This window comes from Sphaerodactylus townsendi, linkage group LG03 (genome assembly GCF_021028975.2).
Source record: "Sphaerodactylus townsendi isolate TG3544 linkage group LG03, MPM_Stown_v2.3, whole genome shotgun sequence".
NCBI classification, from domain to species: Eukaryota; Metazoa; Chordata; class Lepidosauria; order Squamata; family Sphaerodactylidae; genus Sphaerodactylus; species Sphaerodactylus townsendi.
The window spans coordinates 52,456,489-52,472,838 of NC_059427.1; the positions used below are offsets into that span (position 1 = coordinate 52,456,489).

A 16,350-nucleotide genomic window follows, 5' to 3' on the forward strand; every position below is an offset into this window, starting at 1 on the left:
TGGGTCCCCAACCGCTGCTAACTCTTAAGCTTCCGGCCGGGGCTCCAGCCCGAACCCCTCTGTGCTATCAGCTCCACACCAGATGCTTTTCAGGATACTGTGGTAAAACTGTGCAAGGCATGAGCTGCAATTTGGGGTTTTCTCCAATGTCAACCTCGAAGACAAATTGGACGGGGAGGGGGAGAGAAAAGATGCCCTGCCTTGTCACTTCTCATTATTCACCCTTGTTTTTCTTTTGTTTGTGCAGAAAAGAAGCGATGAGTCTTCAAGAGAGATTGTGTAAAAGGCTGAAATAAGAAGGGAAATCTGATCAACTGTTGACCTGCCTCAGAAAGAGCTAGATGTTTTTCCCATCTTGACCTGACCTTTACTACTTTGATCTGATCATTTGTGTTTCCCCCTAGTGGTAAAACAAGAGCCACTACACCTTCTGATTCTCACACTGCTGGAGAACTGAGCAGGTAAAGAATATTCTCTCTGAGCCCACATTGTACTGCTCAATTCATTTTATCTATTCAATTAAATACACTTCTGTAGAGCATTTCCTAAAAAATCAAAGCTTCAGACAAGTGGGACAATTTTTTCCCCTCTTAAGTGACCAATGTGAAGATACCATTTTGTTCCCCTCAAGTCAGATCTGCTCCATGGCCATTGTAACGTTTCTGCATGAATAGCATCTTCTTTCATAGAAGATTGATTTTGTTTGTTTAAGGCTGAAAAGGCAACATTCGTATACTAGCATAGTATGGGGTTCTTTCCTTGAAAACCCTACTAGGTTGTCATAAATTGGCTGTGAACTTTACACCACCTCCCTTGGAATGAATTCTTATTCTTGGATGGATGATGACCCAGGCCGGAGAAATCCAGTCTGCTCCACCATAATGGCAGTTTGGGCTGAAAAATAAATGTTTCTCCAAGATGTTTGTTGCTCAGGAGCAATGCAGTGCTATTAATATACAAACTGAGGTTCAAGTTAGCCTGCACCTGTTAGATGTGGCCCTTCAGATCTACCTGTGTAATCTTGATAGTCATTCCTCATTCTCCACCTTTTGGCCAGCCATGTTACAGCCTAGTTCTGAACCTCAGTGATCAACATTTTTTGGAGATCTGAGCTCACATATGCTGGAAAGGGACAACGAACAGAGAGGATTTGCATCCTGTGCCTTTCAGGGAGCTCCACTGTACTTATGTGCAGGAATAAAGCTGAACATCTCTCTGCCATGGCACATAATGCTGCTGGGTATTGACAAGCCATCTCTGGGAATCACACTCACTTCTTACAGCCTGCTCACAATCTTTCTATCTTCTATAGAAAAGGAAAGGGATTGGTGCAGCATGATTACTTGTTTTCTACATTAGCAGATACAGCCCTGCAAATCATAAAACTGGGCCTTAAATGGTGTATCTATCAGGCAGGACAAGTCCCTTTCATCTTTGGGCAAAAGAGCAAAGCACCAAGAACATAAAACAAATCCTTTGGAGGCAGCAATTCTTGGGATTACAGATTACAACGAGGAAAAGAAATGTGGTAAAAGTCACAAACTCCTGGACTGAGTTTTAGGATGGAGTTAAAGTGGGAACACCAGGATTTTGATTGTGGCATTGATTAAAATTATTCAACTCCATTTCATGGAATTACACCCTCCCTGGAATGCCAGCGACTGCTTCAAGCCGAATGAAACAGTAAGAAAAGCATTGCTGGGGCGGCGGTGGGGGAGGGGGAGGGGAGGAGCCTGCAGCCTATTCCAATGGCCTCTGCTCAGAACACTTCCCTTCCGGCTCTGTTCTTCTGCTTGGCAAGAAAAAGCAGTGGGAAGGCCAGGAACATTCATCACTTTTAAAGAAAGCCATCAATCTACCTCTGCCCTTTATGCTCCCCCTCCCCCGCTTTTTTCCTCCAGTTACAAAAAGAATGGTTTTTCCTACGCATGTTGATGAAATACTAACATTTGAGCCTTCTGAACTGAAAGCATAAACAGACCATGATAAAACGCCAGGAAAAAAAACAAGAATTTTAAAACAGTTACTTCAGAGCTCAAATAATAAAAAAATCCAGGAGCTTGTTATAAACATCTTGCAAGACAGCCAGGTATAGCACAAACTAGGTAAACAGAGAAGAGTTGTGGCCTCTAGATGGCGCCGAGTGACTATTTTTCACTAGTTTCATAGCTGAGAGGGAGTCCTTTATCCAGTTGGCTCCGTGTGCCAGTTCTTTTGCGAGGTAGGTTCTTGAAAATTAAGATACAACCAGGTTGCAAAAGAATCGGACCTTTTCATCGAGGTTTCACCCTCCTCACTGCAGCATGTTTCTAGTGAAGACATCAATGCCTATCACAGATTCAAACAATGTTATGCTCCCCACAAACAAGCGAGCAGCTGGGCAGGTCGATCCTGATTGGCTGTCATGTGGTGTTGGGGTGGAAACTTTTTTTATTTTTTTGGCGCAAGAATACGTGCTTACGTGAACACATAGTTGCATACGCACAATCTCCCCGTCTATGCCGCTTTCTTTTGATTTGCTACTCATGCCCACGTTTCAACCATTTCTGCTCCTTATGCCCACATTTAAACAGCTTCTGCTCATCATGCCCACGTTTAAACAATGCCACGTTGCCTCCATGGCACGAAACAAAAAAGAGGGGGCTGTGTGCAAATCGCGCACAGCCCACTGTGCTCTGATTGGCTTTGAGGCTCCGCATCACTGCCAACAGTGGGGAATTAAATCTAAATTGAAACCCCGATCCTCCACACTGATCTGACGCGTGTTTTTGGAAAAGCACATACGTGCAGGTTCTGAAAAAACACACGAATGTGCCAGAACTGGGATGAATCCCTGTTCGGTGATCAGGCAGATGATAGAAAGTAGGAGAGGGCTAGTCACGCCAGCTGGGTGACCTTGGGCTAGTCACAGCTCTTCAGGGCTCTCTCAGCCCCACCCATTTCCCAGGGTGTTTGTTGTTGTTCCTGTTGTTCCTGAATCCTGGATATTTCACATGAGTATCACGCGATTAATCGGCAGTGGGGAATCGACCAGTGTTTATTCACGACCAATTTGTTGTTCATCTTCCACATGACTTGTAGTTTCCTCAAAGAGCACCCAATGCACCTGGGCAAACCCAAGCAGAATACACTTCCTCCCCTATAACAGAACTGTACTTCACACACACTTCCTATGTGGTTATCACACTTTGCTCTTACGAAGTGTGGTGCCTTTCTCTATAGCACAGGGAACCTTCCATTATAGAGGAGCCTCTTCTAACAGGGGGAGGGCTGCTTGTGCCACAGGAAGACTCCACTCTTATACCCACTTTGGAAACTGCTATTAGATTTATGTGACAATTAGGATTTAATTACCCACTCTCCAGTTTGGTATTTAATAATCAGCAAATTTAAATGGTATGTCTCAGTACTCATAATTATACTGTTGTTTCCATAAGCCCATTGATGTTTGCCCACCTAATGTGCTGAATGGCTGGATATCTATAATCTCTCAGTTTAAGTAATGGTGTCCTTAACCCTCAGATGCTATCAGCTTTGTAAATGGAAGTAAACTTGGCTTCAAAAGAGTTCAGCAATCCAGTGGTGGGATTCAAATAATTTAACAACTGGTTGTTTACAATCACCAATTTAACATCCGGCTGTGCTGAAGTGGTGTGAACCCGCTGAATCCCACCACTGCAGCAATCTGACTTTTAAAAGAAATTTCAGAAGAAGAATTGGATGGCAATTTCTATTTTCAAGTGAATTCCCTGATTTTTTTAAGTCAGTTTGGAAATGCCAGATGATATAGAATACCACAGCCTGGTTACTATCCAGAGCAAGGCAAAGTATGCATACCATGCCCAATCTTCAGCCACTCCAAAGGTCACCTATCAGTTACCTGGTTCAGTTCAACTGGTTATAATCTGTAATGCCCTTCATGGCCTTGGGCCTACATATGTTTGCTACCACAACAACGTGTTTTTATTTCAGGAAAGCTGTCAGAGAGAGCAACCCTGCAAATGGTTCAGCAATATGTATGTTCTCTGTGGTGAGGAAGTCAAGAAAATTCTCATGCTTCTTTCATTCTACAGAATGCACAAAGCAGAAAGGTTTATGCAGGGATCTTGCATTACTTTGAAGGGATCTTGCATTATTGTAGAACATTGCATTGTATTTATTTCATTAGGCTGATAGGATACCCTTCTCTATTGCAGAGGCGTTCCTCCCATTGGGCAAAGTGGGCAGTTACCCAGGGCGCCCCCTTGTGGCGGGCGCCAAAAATGCAGGTTTGTTTGTGGGGTTTTCAGTGTTTTTTCCGTTTTTGGCCTGCAGAGAGCGCAATTTTTAGGCTAGCAGCACCAAAATTTCAGGGATTTTTCGGGAGACTCTCCTGATTATATCACCCAGGTTTGGTGAGGTTTGGTTTAGGGCAGTGATAGCAAACCTTTTTGAGACCGAGTGCCCAAATTGCTACCCAAAACCCACTTATTTATCACAAAGTGCCAACATGGCAATTTAAACTGAATACTGAGGTTCTGGTTTAGAAAAAATGGTTGGCTACGAGGCGTGCGTTACTTGGGAGTAAGCTTGGTGGTAGTTGGTGGCTTTGCTTTAAAGCAACCGTGCAATTCTTCGAACGGGTGAATCATGACCCTAGGAGGGTTTACTCAGAAGCAAGCCCTATTGCCAGCAACCGAGCTTACTCCCAGATAAAGGATTGTGCTTTTGTTCTTCGCAAGAAAATCAGTAGGGTTTAAAAGCTTAACAGGGTTACCTATACTGCTTCCCCAAAACTAGGTCTTAGGTTTAATGCTAATAATCAAGCCCAGCAGCCCAGGCCAGCCTAGATGTGGGGGTGGGGCAATTTCCCCCCACATGTTGAACTCTGTTTGCACGTGCCCATAGAGAGGCCTTTGAGTGCCACCTCTGGCACCCGTGCCATAGGTTCACCACCACTGGTTTAGGAAGTCCAAAGTTATGGACTCCTAAAGGGAGTGCCCCCATTCCCCATTGTTTCCAATGGGAGCTAATAGGAGATGAGGGCTACACATTTGAGGGTCCATAACTTTGGACCCCCTGAACCAAACCTCACCAAACCTGGGTGGTATCATCAGTAGGGTCACACAAAGATGCTCTGAAATTTTGGTGCTGCTATCTTAATAATTGCACACCTGACAGCAGGAATTCCCTAAATTTCCCCAGATTCTCCTTTTAAATCCATGCCCTTCCTGCCAATGCTTGTTTTCTTTCTTTCTTTTATTCTCTCCATGCGTAATAAAGGTTATTATTACTGTTATTACTGTTACTACTGTTGTTGTTGTTGTTGTTGTTGTTGTTGTTATATCCACCCTGTTTGCATGGATTTAAAGGGAGAATCTGAAGTCCCCAGTTTAAACATTGAAAGGGATGCTGTTTCAGGGTGGGGGAGAATCCACCCCAAAATAGCATCACTTTCAATGTTGTTTAAACTGGGGACCCCAGATTCTCCTTTTAAGGTGGATTTAAAAGGAGAATCTGGGCTCCCTAGTTTAAACACCATTGAAAATGATCCTGTTTGGGGGTGGATTCCAGCATCACTTGTTTAAACTAGGGAGCCTTGATTCTCCTTTTAAATCTACCTTAAAGGGAGAATCTTGGGTTCCCAGTTTAAATGACATTGAAAGTGATGCTGTTTCCCCCAATTGGGGGGACTGGATACAACACCATAAAATGTTTTCATAGCAGTAATAAAACCTTTTGAAAGCATTTTGAAAATGTTTTCAAAAAAATATTTCTGCTGTGTGGCATGGCCCATTGCTGTGTTCAGATTTGTGAGTTGGGGCGTGTTCTATAATGTGATGGTGACTTTGAAACGACCTGGTGTAAAAAATCATTGTTTGGTCACAGTGGGGGAGGGTGGCCGCCCATGGGGGGTGGGTGGGTATCAAACTCAGGTTTTGCCCAGGGCTCCAGTTTGCTTAGGTACACCACTGCCTTATTGGACAGGCTCGGGGTGGCTTGCATCAACTTAAAAACACATCTTAAAGCCAATTTCCCTACAAAATCCCAGTGCCTTAATTTCTGGGAGGCACTTTTATAAGACTGTAGTTGTATTCTCCCAAAGGAACAGGTTTGTAACTATTGGGTGCAGACCTTTAGCTTTACTTTCCAGCCCCACTTACTAAGCATGTAAGCCAAAGCCTTTTGGGCTGTTACCCTTAACCTACAGAGCTCCCTGCCACCTGAAGCTTGGAGGGGCCATTCTGGTGACCTGACAAAATCTTGGAAGGGGTGAGGGTGATGTTCTTTTTCGCTGATGTTTTTATTGCTCCAAACTGGGTGTTAAGATTGGATTTTTATTGGACTTTTTCATTGTTGTATTAATTTTTAAAATATCTTCATCTGATCAACAAAGCAGAAAGGTGGGGTACGAATGTCACAAATAAATAAAAATGTCACAAGAAGATAAGATTTCAACCTCCAAGAATATAGTAGGAGTTGAGCTGCTAACTTCAGGTTGGGAAATTGCTGGAGTTTTGGGGTGGAGCTGGGAGCTGGGGAGGGTGGTGTTTGGGGAGGAGAGATATAGCTACAGAATTGAATCTCCAAAGCAGGCATTTTCTCCAGGGCAGCAGACCTCTGCAGCCTGAAGATCAGTTGTCGTGCTTGGAGGCTCCACCATTGGTAACCCTACATGAACAACACAATTTCTGATGTGGTTGGAGCTCCTAGATTAGGCTAACAGATGGGCCCTCAACTGGAGTTGTTGCAAGACAATATTCTGCAAGGCTTCTGTTGAATGGGAAGTGGCCTGTATCCATTCCCAAAGTAGGGAATTCATTGCAAATCTTCAAACCAGTCACCTAAAGTAAATGAAAAGCAGCAGTCCCGGTTGTTTAGTAGCCACACATTCATAGCCATATTGGTTAAGGGGAGGCAAGAAGAGGGATGAGGGTGGCCACACTGTGCCCACAGCCAGCATTCTCTGTGAAAAATTAGAGCTGCTTTTGCTCTGTTTTCATGCTAGTATTTGAGTGATTTCCTTCTGCCTTTAACATCCATACAAATTACAGACTTTTCTAGTCAAGCCCTTTTGGTTGTACTGAGCTTTGCACGAGCAGCACGCTAATCAGCGACTCCCACCGGAGTCTGGCTTTAATTCCCCATGACATGCTAATATTCTGGAGAGTCTCAAACCCTTCTTTATCAGAGCATTTCTTCCTCTTCCCCTCCTTTCTCGTTGCAGCTCCCCAATCTCCTCAGCCTGTGAGCCATCTGGCCCAGGCTGTGTGTGGAATTCCCAGCCTACAGAAGCTCATTTTCTGAGACAGAAGAAGCCCTGTAGCAGCTCAGACTCTAGCATTCCTGAAAGCTGTATGCATTTCTAGAAGCAGCAGTGAGACAGAACGAACTTCTTCTCTGCACTGCTGGTTGTCATCTTTATAGTTCCACGAGGCTCAGGAAACCTGAATGCAGACACTCCTGAATGCAGTCCAAAAGAAGGAGATCCTGCATGTCTGGGGTCTCCGGTGGCCACCCCTCCACCATCATTGGAAGGTGGTTGTGATGGATTGGGGAGCTGCAAACTCCATACGCTCATGCCTGAAGAACTGGCAACACCAGAGGAAGTGCGAGATGTTCATCCTGGGCAACAACAGCAGATGGAGTTCAAGCAACTCCTGAAGCATGCTAGAGATGCCAACAAACAAAATCCTCCAAGGACAAGGTCCCTGATGGACCGGCTTAGCTTGGTGGAGAACAGAGTATTATCCCTGTCTTCAAGCCTGCAGAAAGAAGGGAGAGCCTTCAAGAAGAGAGCCGACTGAATCTGAACCGCGTAGAGGAGCAGCTCAGCTCCTTGACAGCCTTGTTGCTGGGGTCCTGTCTGGCTACAAACTGCCTTGCAGTGAATCAGTCCTGAAGACATCCCTTCTTGGTGAGTATGTGGGAGTTCTCAGCTTCCTGTTCTTTAGCTGATTATACACCACTGCTGCACTGTGCAGAAAGGGAATGTTTCCTTCACAGCAGAGATTTCTGCACAACTGCGCTTACTCTTACTGCACCAAAGATCCCTCAAGCCCCATTTGGGGATGGAGCCAGGGGAATATGTGAACCTCAGTGGGGTAGAATGCCATAGAGTCAGAGCTGTAGTGAGGGGGAACTGTGCCGGGGCCCTGTATGTGCCCTGCGCCCCGCCCCATCTGCCATGCCATGCCCCGGAATGCCCCTGCCCCGCCCCCTGGGTGCTACATCACTGCACAGAGTCTACCCTGCAAAGTATCCATTTTCTTCACAGAAACTGATTTCTGTTGTCTGGAGATGAGCTGTAATTCCAGGAGATCCCCAAGTCCCACCTGGAGGCTGGTATCCCTAAAACGACCATTGACTTGCTCACTCCTTTTTCAACATTCAGATGTGGACAGAGACCAAGAGAGAGAAGAGCAATTGAACTGCCATTCTTTTGGACTGCTGCTATGTCCAGAAAAGTTTGAAGTTGGTCTGCACTGGGGCTGTATGGTACACAGCCGGTCTGATCTCTTACCAGACTCTTCCATTCTTGTTGATAATACTTTAGATATATTAACATATATATTGCATATTGGTCACATGGCATCTTTTTGTGTTGTAGGATCCCATCAACAGTAGTTTTGTAGCGTGAATCAGGCAAGCTCGTTCACAACTCCCCCTTCACAGATTACCATAACAACTGTTCAGAGCAAAGTGTAAGGATATCTTTCAACTGGAAATACATCCAATCCTTATGGTTTATTATGCTGTGTCAGTGTTACTGCCAAGTGAATCTCATGTTCTACAATTAGGGCAGGAGCCCAGAAGCAAAGCTAGGGAACTGCTGGATAGGCAGAAACAGCAATGGCCAAAAAGGACAGAGAGTTTTAACCACTGAAACTGCCACATTTGCTCCAAAATGAAAGCAGAGTTGAAAGTATCAAACTGCCACCACTCTTGAGTATGAATGCGAGGGAAGAGAGCCCTACAGCTTTACGAGCAATTGTCTCTTGGAAGCCACTGAAGTCAGAGGTGGCTTGCACAGCACCATGTGGGCATGCTGCAGGTGAATGGCTGGCGGTGCCTAGCACAGTGCAAAGACAGCATTCACCATTCCCAAGCAGCGTGCCTTCACAGTTCTGTGTGAGCTGCCTTCTGCAGATTGTGGGGCTCTCCTCTCTCTTGGTCCCTGCTCAGGAACAAGTTCATTCCTTGCATTTCCCCCTTTTCACCAGCTGCCCCTGGATGTATGGGCAGGTGTTAAAAAACATTGAATAGGATATGGAAGTGTCAGGCTGTATAATTGTATTACTAAAACCTGGAACCTCCACCAAATGGAGTCCTTTTAGACCTGGATTTCTTCTTGCACCATGAAGTTCTATATAAAGCTTTGTATATTACTTACAGAGATCTAGCAGGATACAGTTTCTGATCCTCCTGGCTACACTGATCTTAGCTGAGAGAGTTCATGTCTACAAGACCAGAGTGGACCCTTGTTTCCTTCCCAAGGTGTGCTTTGTCCAGGATGAAAGTAGTCTAAAAGAAAGTGTAGTGTGCCAAATCTGTGATCCAGAATGACAACCTTAGCCCACATTCCCATTTTATCCCTTTCTGAACTTGCAAATGGCCACAGGAATACATGCACCAAGTATATTGAGCCTGGCATAGCTTGCTTACTTATTTATATTCATTATATATAATATAGTTATTTGTTTAGGGTGTTTCTATGCTGCTGCTTCAGAGCCCCCCTTGTGTGAGCTTGCAATTAAAAAAACCTAACAATATAAAAAACAAGCCTTTGGAGATGAACAGCATAAAAACACATATAATCAATCTACATTTTTACCAGAAATAGGGGCTGATTTTGCATGTCGAAATTGCCCCTCTGTTGGCACGGGGAATGCCCCGATGCAATCAGGAGTTCTGCACAGCCCCCAGTGCTGCAGCGTGGCTGCCATGTTTCTGCCCCAGAAATGGTTTTGCTCCACAAATTTCCTGAACCACAAAGGTTTAGGTCCTTTTGAAATGCCCCTTTGTTGCTCCAGAGGCTTCCACTGCTGTGCAAAACTCCTTTGTAGCAGAAATGTGGCCGGTTTTCCCGCCCCGCCAATGGACAGGCGCTGACAAGCGTCGCTCCCTGCAGCGAAAAATAAAAACGGAGGGAGAAACCTTGGTTTTCGGAAAGAAGGGAGAAACCTTGAGCAGAAAAGCGGCATGTGCAGGCACCATGAACAGGAGAGCAGTGATTCTCTCGCACACACAAGGATTTTAGATTTACATTTTAGATTGGGGGGGGGGGTGGAGGACGGCAATCCTGTTGCACACACAAGGATTTTAGATGTGGGGGGCGAGGGTGCCAATTCTCAGCGCCTGTTTTGTGTTCAAAACTAAAATAGTGAAAGTGGGGGGAATGGGGCAAGATTCTGCCAATCTGAACGCAGGGAATGGAGGCTGCCCGTGCATGCGTGAAAGAGGCTGCAGAAGAGCTCGCTGTGCTTAAGCAGTGCTTATGGGAAAGCCCCAGGCTTGTGGGGAACCATTCGGGGCTTCCCTCACTGGCCCTGATTTGAGTGAAGGAAAGAGCCAGGCAGCAGTGGTGAACTACAAGCAGGCTGAGAAGCCCCGCAGCAGGTACTCCCGGCTAAGCCACGGAGCATTTAAAACATGCAAAACCAGCCAGGGACTAGGCTGGGCAGAATTCCAGTATCTTCACATGCCAGTGTGGTCGCATGACCCCCTCTTCATGTGCTGAATGAAGGGCACCACGCATGGACAATGAGGGCGTGAACTGATTTTCTGTCTCTGAGTCTCCAGGGTTTGGAACAGGTAGAGCTTCAGATTCAGAGTCCTCCTTCCCTACTGGCCCAGCTTTCATTTTCTCTGCCCTCCCACCCTTTCTTTCCCCTCCCCATTACTTCTACATGAAATGTCCTCTTCTCTTTGATGTTTGACATCCCAACAGTTTGCATCACTGCAGGAATTCAGACAGCTGAATGCTGTATTAGAAAGAAACGTTTGAGGGGCTTGATTTTTATAGCTATCAGGCTGTCTGGTGCTGTAAAGGGAACTATTCTCTCTCTTTTGAACACAATCCCCCCCACTGTTTGCTGTTTCCTCAGATTGGTTCTCCAGATAGTGCCAGCTCCGTCTCAACATCCTCCCCACTGATTATAGTGGGCCCAAAGATGAATAGAAAGGGAGATTGAGATGTTATCGTGGGAGAGGGGAGAAATGGCACTGGGCCAGCTACCCTCAGAAAGCCTGGGGAGACATGAGGTCAGCTGGCTTTCATTTAGACATATAACTTGAAAAATAAATGTTAAAAAAACTACAATCTCCTAATTAGTTTGGAAACATATGCTGTCCATTTTTAGCAAACCACTGTGGTGCAGAAATGCAGGCACAATGCTAGGAACCTGAGATCTGTATTCTTGCTTAGCATCATACCAGATCAGACCAGTAGGCATCCTAGGGTAGCCTCCTGGTTCACACAATGGTCAACCACTTGCCCTAGTGGGTCAGCAAACAGGGCCTAGAGGCCTTCCTCTTAAATCTGGAATTCAGAGGTCCTTGGTCTCATTTCCACAAAGCTATTTAATCTCTTTTTGAAGCTTAAGGGTGATAACCTGTGTGGAATTTTTATTGCAAGGATGGCCAGCTTCCACACCCTTCAGAGTAGGGTTGCTGCAAACCTTCAGTTGGGACTTGGGGATCCCCTGGAATTATAGCTCAACTCCAAACTATGCCATTGAGGCCCCCATCCCCCACCCCCTGGCTCCATCCTCAAATCTTCCCTGGAATTACCACTTCTTACCTTGGAGTTTCCCACCTTGGATCTGGCATCCCTACCTCTAATCCTCTGCTGGTGGCCAGGGAGAGCCTGGCTACCCTTCTTATGAGTCAATGTACTCTCCAGTGCTGGAAGTATATTTTTCTACCATGTCTGGTTTTTTTAATGGGAAGGCACTGGGATGGACCAGCACAACACTTCCACAAGCAAATGGATTTGGCTGTGGAATGTTAATTTCTCAGCTCCCCTCTTCCACAGCATCCCCAAATCTTGTTCCTTGGAACGGTCTCTCCCCAAGGAGCAGGATTTCAGTAAATATGAACACTGCTGCAGGAAGGGGAGCCAAGCCGGTTGCACTCCATTAGCAGAGGTCCTTGCGTCCACATGGTGGTGGACCAAAGCCAACCCTGTTCCAAGACAAGAGATGTTCAGATACGGTTTGCCATTGCCATCTTCTGCATAGCAACCCTGGTATTCTTGGTGGTCTCCCATCCAAATATTCACCAGGACGAGGTCAGGTTAGCCTGGGACAGGGCAAATAAAAACATTATCGAATCACATACTTACCAAGCAGGGCTCAGATATGAAGAGGAACAGGGACACATAGATGCTGAAGCTTCACACCTACGTTTACCTTCATGGAATCTGTTCACCGAAGTAATTTTTGTTCCTCCCAACTGGTCTTCAACTCTGAAAATGAGCCAAGCTGGGAGAGAAGCACTTTGGGTGAAGGCCTGGGCTTGAGGGAATATTCTGTGCCTCTCACCCACATTGGTTGGGGAAGGTGGGATATTAATTTCATAACATAAAAAATAAATGCCGCATTTGCTTTGAAAACTGGATCTCCCCATTCCTCAAGGCCTAAGGAGAGACAAATCGGCTGCCATTACACCTGGCATACCTTTATAAAGTCAACAGTATTTAGCAACCAAGGCTTACAGTGTGCTGAGATGCACTGAGGCACTGAGAAACCAGAGAAGATCGCATTTCACTGATGTGAGTCCAATCAGTCTTTCATGTACCTGACTCCAACATGCTGGTAGTCATAACTAATGTAGCCTCAGCGGGGTTTAGATGAAATAATGAGCTTTTCCTGCTGTGGCTCACTTTGCCCTTAATTGTGTTGATTCTTACCTGCTATTCTTTTCCTTGGCCGCAATATTTGCCAGATCCTTTCCAAGCTCTTAGGATTTTGTCATTCTGAATAATGTAACTTGACTGACTGATCTAACTATGTTACTCTGCCCTTCCATCACAGTGAGGACTCAAAGAGTCTTACCAAAAAAATACAAAAAATTAAATGTACATATACACACATACAAGACAATACTATCTGATGGTCTGTGCTGGTTCTAGTCCTGCTCACACAGGGACACAAACTGCAAGTCATAGTCTGCCAGCTCAGGTCTGTTAGGCTTTTGCCCTTCAGTGTGCATCAAAGGCCCACCCTCTGGCTATCCCCAGGATATAAAGCACCTTCAGGAGGAAGAGACAGAAGCTGAGTCCTGATTTTATGCAATCGGCTCAATTGGATTTTATGCAATCGGCTCAATTGTTGCCAAACCCCTCTGTTGGTTACTTGTACTTGTCTGGCTTCAAACTATTAACAAATAAATTAAATAGCTCTGGTCTCACCATAGGCTTGAGGTAAACTCCTGCCTACCTTCCTCAAGTGGGAAAATGTCCACATGTTCCTAGCCACTGCTTCCTGTTTTTTAACCAATTATTGATCCATAAAAGCAGGGGACAAACAATAAGGAACGCTTATCAAATCCTATGTGTGAATATCCCTGGGCATAGGTCTGACCACCTTTGGTGATACAGTACTAGTCTAGACTGATTTTTGATCTGATCTGAAAATGCAACTTTTAGGATCTTTTACTTCCACTTATGGCATTTTTTGCTACCTCTTCCACAAATACTTGTTGCCACTGCCCCAGAACTGAGAAACTGATCATCTGTGTACGTATGATGAATTTATGTACACTTGTGTGACTGTTGTGTATTGGGAACTGGCCACTTCTTGAGGAGCATTAAGGAGATAGTTACAGATTCATGCTGACAACAGACAAAATATTTAAAGAGTGGAAGCAGCAATTTGAAAGCACCATCACTGCCCATAATAGACATATGAATGTGTTCTATTGTGCTTTAGAAGCCCTTGAAGATTTTCAGACCTCAGTCTTTTGCCGCTTTTCAAGATGTATTAGGTGGAAGACCATTTCTCCCTCTTCCCATTCAGAAGGGAGATGAGTAAAGAGAGGTGTGTTCATAGCTGCTTCAGCCTCCTATTAGCTGGCTGCTTTGACATTGAGGGAGCAAAACCAGACGTCCTTTACTTGTTCCCTCAGCTGCTTTCTGACTTCAAATTTTTCTTTTTCAGCTGAAGGGCACAGGTATACAAAAGCTGCACCACTCTGAAATACAGGGAAAATATGCAAATCTACCTACTGACTTCCACAACAGAGCCCCATGATTTAAAGATGTTGCTTTTAAGAAATTTCAGCAGATGTAACGTGATCTGTTTCTAGCCACGAAAGCTAACATTGCCTGTAAATTAAATTGTTAAAAAAAATTCAACTCATAATTTAAGCAATAGGAATATTTTCTCAGAAAGTTACTCTGACAAGCAGACATTAAAGAGGACATCATAACGGACAACTATCTTAGGAGTAAAAGAAATATTATTTAATATTGAATGCAAGGTAATTTGGCATTTGCTCTTGATTCCTCAGCATGTTGCTTTGTCCCAGTTTAATACCAAGAGAACTCCCCTGTACAATCTTGTGGTAGCCATTCTGGTATATAAAAAGAATCCTGATGGATCCATCCAGTGGTCCACTGAGTCCAGCATTTCGTCTCACACAGTGGCCACCCAGTTTCTTTGGAGGTTTAATAATAATATTGCTTCCTGGCACTGGCATTCAGAAGTAGACTGCTCCCACGCATGGAGGTTCCCTTTAGTTACAATGGCTAATAGCCACCGATAAACCTCTCCTCCAATTAATCTATCCAATCCCCTTTTAAAGCAGTCTGTGCCTGTGGCCATCACCACATCCTCTGGCAACAAATTCCATATTTTACTCATTTGGTGTATAAAGAAGTATTTTCTTCTGTCCTTCAGGAATCTACTGCCCATCAGCTTCACTGAATGCCCTCAAGTTCCAGATTTTGGGACAGGGCAAAAAAGTTCTCCTTATCAACTTTCTTCAAGCCATACACAAATATATAAACCTTTATCAAGCCCCCACCCCCACCCCTACCCTTAGTCATCTAGTGACAGCCAGTTCACAAATTGTATCAAAACTGTCAGGGTAGAGAAAAAGGGCAGCATTATTGTTCCATATGGCTCAGGCTCCTAAAAAGTGCACACCTGGTCTGGAAAAAAAATCAGATTTGTTTCATGTAACATACATGTATTTTACTACGTTGATCTGTCTCAACTACTATCTTATTCATTGTCCAAAAAAAAGGTCTCCTCTATGTAAAGGCAATTCAGCGCCATCTGGTGTATAATTTAGGCCTAAACTTTATTTACATGTGAAGAATTTCATATTATTCAGGCATACCATTAAGGGGCTCTCTACAAGGGACCTTCAAGGGACCATCACTGAAGATTTGAAGGTAGCGAAGGGCAAGGAAGTTTCCTATTCCTGTACGATGAGTCTAGTCAGATGTGTAAAGTTCCAAAAGCAATCTGAAATCTGTTTCCAGCAACAAACCACCACACAGGGCATTGGCCTATTTGACCCCTTCAAATTCTGTGTATGAAGAGCCATCAAATTGCAGGTGTCTTATGGCAGCCCACTAGGTTTGCAAAACAAGAGACAAACAGAGGCGATTTGACCTTGCCTTCTTCTGCATAGCAATCCTAGTATTCCTCAGCAGTCTCACATCCAAGCACCAGACAGGACCAAACCTGCTTCACTTCTGAAATCTGATGAGATCACATTGTTTTAAAATATACTGTATTTTAAGACTGAAAAAAAACTCAAGAGGGAAGACCCAGAATTAATAAACAGTTCAAGTTATAAACATAATTGAGACATCCCCCCTCCCTGCCAACAACTGCCATGGGGTCTTCCACCACTCACTTTCTCATCCAAAAATGGGAGAGAAAGAAAGGGTAGAACTTGTTTCAGTGTTGCTGGAAATAAGTCACATAAGCAGACTGGCAAATATGGTTTTCTACTGCATAACTTCAAAGTACTACCAGCTAGCACTGGAGGAGAAATCCCAGGCTCCTGTGCACTAGCTGTATCCCAGAGGCTTTGTATTCTTCTTTCTGACCCAATCCAGGTACTATGCAAAAAGCTATTTGCACTTCAACTGAAAGAAGTGGTACTATTAGGACATGACAGCAGCCCTGCTGGATCAGACCCAATCCAGGTACTATGCAAAAAGCTATTTGCACTTCAACTGAAAGAAGTGGTACTATTAGGACATGACAGCAGCCCTGCTGGATCAGACCCAATCCAGGTACTATGCAAAAAGCTATTTGCACTTCAACTGAAAGAAGTGGTACTATTAGGACATGACAGCAGCCCTGCTGGATCAGCCCTTCTGGATCAGATCTAGTCCAGCATTCTTGT

The 16,350-nt window shown here is 44.6% G+C and overlaps 1 protein-coding gene across 2 annotated transcripts in view; it reads right to left on the reverse strand.

Moving 5' to 3' along the window:
- Positions 1-16,350, reverse strand: part of GATA2 (GATA binding protein 2) — a 627,541-nt gene that overhangs the window by 138,891 nt on the left and 472,300 nt on the right. The window lies entirely within an intron of this gene.